Here is a 4,553-nt window from a genome sequence, read left to right on the forward strand (position 1 = left end):
GCTTTATTATTGATAGTCTTCTATTTTTCCAACACACTTCAGAACATTTTATTCAGAATTTAAGTACAGGCTGCTTTGGTGCCTGTGGCTTTGTGAGGTGCCAGGAATTCAGGGAACTGAGTAACAAACTGAAGGAAGAGAGGGACTGGTAGTATCTGGCAAGAAGATGCATCTGCTCTCTCTGCTTTTTCAATCTTGGTTACAGGTAGCTTGTCTTCCTGTGCTTTCTAGGCCACCACCAGGCTTTTCCCCACCTTGCGTGTGTACATCCCTAGGTTCTTCCCAAGCAGACTGCCTCTAAGCAGCTGGGAAGGGAGCCAATTGCCCCTAATCAGCTTAGTGCTGGGAAGCTCAGAACACTAAATACAGATGGCATCACACACCCACCGCAACATGCAGCATGCTGCTGTGATTTTCAACAAGGCATCTCTCCCTTTTAATTTGTTTGGGTAGACTAAACACCCTTTTGACCATGAAGCAAAGGAATGCCACACTGACTTCTTGACACAAGTTTGAGAAACCAGGGACTAACATAGCAAACATACATGTAGTTTGGAAGCACTAAAAATTATAGTTCTCCAATACTATTTTTTCACTTGCAATTTTGTCTTTTCCATAGCTGAAACAACATTTTAAATGGAAGAATACAGAACTGGCTTACATACAAATGTTAATATAGTTTTGGGCTAGGCAGTCATATTCTTACAGGGAATAATGTTTTATACCACAAATAATTTGTAAAAATTCCAGTTAAACCACCAGCTGCAATAACAATAATGCAGAAAAAAGTAATCAGGCTTTGGCCCATGTTTTGCTGACTGTCCGTTTTCAAGTTTCAGTCTGTAAGGGAATCACCTGGGATAGAATTCATCTCATATGGGTTTAGATGTGTTTAGCACAGACATCACCCCTCTGAGCCAATCACCCTCAGGTCTTTGTACAGTGTAGAGAAATAGGCACTTTTCTATCGAGGACCATCTGGTCTGCTTTAGACATCTACCTTGGGATGAGAGGAATCGTTTCACTTACTCTGCTCACTAGATCTCTGTTGGCCCCAGGGTTTGCAGACTTGAAGTTTGTACCTGTCTATGTTTGCTCTGATAAATCCCTCCCTCCATCCAATGGTGGGGAACCCAGTTAAATGCCCCCTGGTTTCTGGAAGCTCTGCTCACCCCTATTTCGCTCTGGCTTCAATGCAAAATAGTTAGTTAGCATCTGGCAGAAACAAGCAGAATTCAAATGGCGTGCAGGCAGCTTTTGGCCTGGGAACATGTAGCTTCACTTCTGAATTGCGGCAAACTCTAGAAGAGCAGATACATACGCTTACTGAAACAGCACAACTTCAATCAGAGCAGGCACCAGGGAACAGGCAGAGCAAGCTTCTGTGGGAGGCAGTGCCCTGCACAGGGAGGCAAAAAGCAAAAGCCTTGCTGAGTCCATAACTCCATTTTTTTTTTAGGGCAAAGCATTAAATATTTGGCATGTGTGTGTTTGGCACAGCACAGGACTGTGAACTGGATTCTCAGAGGCATGAACAAACACCCTAGTCTGCTCCCTTTGTGGTGAGGCTGACCTGTCCCAGGAGTTAGGCAGGCTGGTAGGGAGGGCTTTCTCTGAGACCCTTGTAATTCCATAGGCATTTTTTCCTTACCTCAGGCTGCAAAAACTACAACCTTTGTCTGCAACTCCTTGTAAACCAGGAAAGGAAGTTACAATAACCAAGCAAGTACAGCCTAATTGAGATATTCCCCCACGGATATAACTTGTTGGCTAACAGACTATAAAGGGATCTTCATGTTGTCCACTAAGGTCTAACATCTGTGATATTTAATTACCTGCACTTATCTTTTAAATTAAGAAGTTTTGCATTAATCCTTTCTGAAGCTGAACTGAGAAAATAGTATTTATTAGCTAAGGACCTATTTTAGAAACAGATGGGGTGTAAAGAGCTTGAAGGTAGTGTACGGGAGGAGTGTGAAGCTGGAGAGATTAATTGTTAAATAAGTGAGATAGAGGGGGAGAGTGCTGAATGCAGTGAGCACAAAACAACAGATATCCAAAGCTCTGGGATTTCACTGAGACAGATCCAATTTTAATGGTGCATTTTCAAAACTGCCTTTGTGAAACCACAATGCTGAAGGGTGAGCAATGTCAAGCTGACTGGTCAGCTCTCCTCTGAACTGTGCCTACCTCAACACTCTTTACCCTGTTCCTGCCTCTCAGACTTCCTACTCCGTCTTGCTTGCACGGGGACCAGCAAATTGACCTGCTAGATCAGTGACATTAACCCAGTGCTTGCACACGTCACTGCTAGGTGTCATCTCCAGCAGAATTAAAATGTCTGTTCCTATTCTTGAGGAAAAACACAGCAAGATCTGTTACAAACTAGCAATCATTACTACAGAAAAAAGGTAGTTGTATCAAACACTATACCTTAAACTTTTCTCTGTCCTACAGAGACAACACCACCTTGTCTGTCAAGGTGTTCTTGACAGCTGTTGATCTTTTTCTGGTCCTCCTTTTTCAGACTTCCATGGGTATTTAAAGAGCTAATCTTTTGCTACACTTGAACATGCCCGATGTTAACTATGAGGCAGTGTTTATCACTGAAAGGGTTTTTGCTGGCCTTGAAACCCTCACCTTGTTTCATACCATGAGCTACAGAGCAGGAAACAGACAAATAAAGAAAAATAGGATACTGTGTTAATGAATAAGCTCTGCAATTAGAACCTTTCAGCAAGGGTTAGGACAAGTAAACCAATATTATCTATGTATAAATAAGGTGTCAGAGATGTGTCATTCTACCAATATCAGAACCCATAAAAGACAAGTGAAATAACTGCCTTATAATGGGTCCAGCTGCAATACCTCTGTTGCCAGATGCTAAGCCTCCAAATCTTCAAGAAGCCTCTCTTTTGAACACAACTGCTCCTGTTCTTTTGTCTCACTGGCAATGCACCCCTGGGCAAGCATAACTTCTGTGAAAACTAGCTTCAGGGTTGTTTACTGTATTGTTGTCTATTTATTTTTTCTCAGAACAGGTGTTGATGGAATGATTTATTTTATAGTATTTCCCATCTCCTGTTGACTGCATGTTCTCCCTTCCCACCCATTCTAAACCCGTGTGTTCAGTCTGTCTCTGCTCCTTTCACTCTCAGACATAAAAATGCGGGTTTACATACACATACATAAAACTGTTTAACTGCATGTTTTTAAAATATGATACCTAACTCCTCTCAGCTGAATTTGCCATCCACTGTTGTCTCTGCACCTAGAAAACCATTTTCCATTCCAATAGCTTAAGTAATGCTTTCTCATAAATCACTTCTGAGAAGAGTGGGACTAGAGCTGGCTGGATCTCCTAGAAAATGTCTTCTTTCTTACCAACAAATCTGCTGCAGCTTATCCTCACACCAGAGCCTGCTGATTGTCCTTATTTCTGTAAAGGGCCTCCAGAAGCCAGAGAAATTACCAGAAGTGTGAAAAGATGTGTGGAACAGAAGAAGGCCTGTGGGATAAACCTGAAGCTGCCTTACCCAAGCTAGAAATCAGTGCTTCTTTCACACCAGCTACCCTCTCTGCACACGACATGCTATTTCTCATCACATTTAAATGCAAACTCACAGAGGCACATAGTGCTTCACTTGGTCACATATGAAGAAAAGCTACTTAAAAGTATGCAAATCTAGGTGGGGGGGTTGTTTTTTTACACAGAGTTTGGATCTGTGTAAGTTGATATTTTTCTTTCTTCACAATGTTTGGTGCAGCCTAAAGAGACCTGGGAATACGCTTCAGATACTGAATACATGCTGAGATGAAGTATTGGTTCATCTGTGTTTTTAAGAAACCCTTGCAAGACTGTTGGAGCTCTGCCAGTTTCAGTGCATCAGCAGCAGCAGGGGGATTAGTGGTTCCCTTTGTAAACCTGGATTTGAGGAATGGCATCCACTCCTTGTTCCGGTGGCCAGCAAGCCCTCAGCCTCTGGGTGGCTGTCGGTCCCACTTGTCAGCATCGCAAGGCTTTTGCCTGGGGAGAGCAGCAGGGCGTCTGGGGGGCTGCAAGTGACGTTGTGCCTGTGGCTGTGAAAAGCAGCGAAGGGGAAAAGCAAGGGTGGAAATAGAGTTTGGGAGGGTTGGGGTGGGGGAGGCAAAGCACAGGAGGGCAGCAGGTGCTTAGCAGGCATGTCCAGACCCAGTGGGGCTGCTAGAGGGGAGCTGCGAGGAAGGGATAAGTTTTGGAGCACTCTTTGGAAAGGCTCCAGTCCCGCCGAGCACCTGCAAGCAGCCGGCAGGTAGGCAGGAGATGGCCGAGAGGAGAGAAGGCTGGCAGCGCTTGGTGCCACCGAGGTCGCGGTCACGGTTAGGCTCTCGCCCCTCTTCCCGTGCCACCTACAGCCAAAATCAGTGGAGAGGAGCTTTGCCGCGGCGGAGAGGTGTGGGGCGAGGGGCGAGGGAGTGCTAACCTTGCCGTGTGCGGGGCAGGCGCGGCAGGGAGGAGGAGCGCACGCACCTGTGCTGCCCCCCTCCTCCCCCCCCCCACGCAGCGGGCCCGG

Source organism: Neopsephotus bourkii, unplaced genomic scaffold (genome assembly GCF_033783945.1).
Source record: "Neopsephotus bourkii isolate Nb327-2 ecotype Australia unplaced genomic scaffold, CSIRO-AGI_Nbou_v1 NB_962, whole genome shotgun sequence".
Classification (NCBI taxonomy): domain Eukaryota; kingdom Metazoa; phylum Chordata; class Aves; order Psittaciformes; family Psittacidae; genus Neopsephotus; species Neopsephotus bourkii.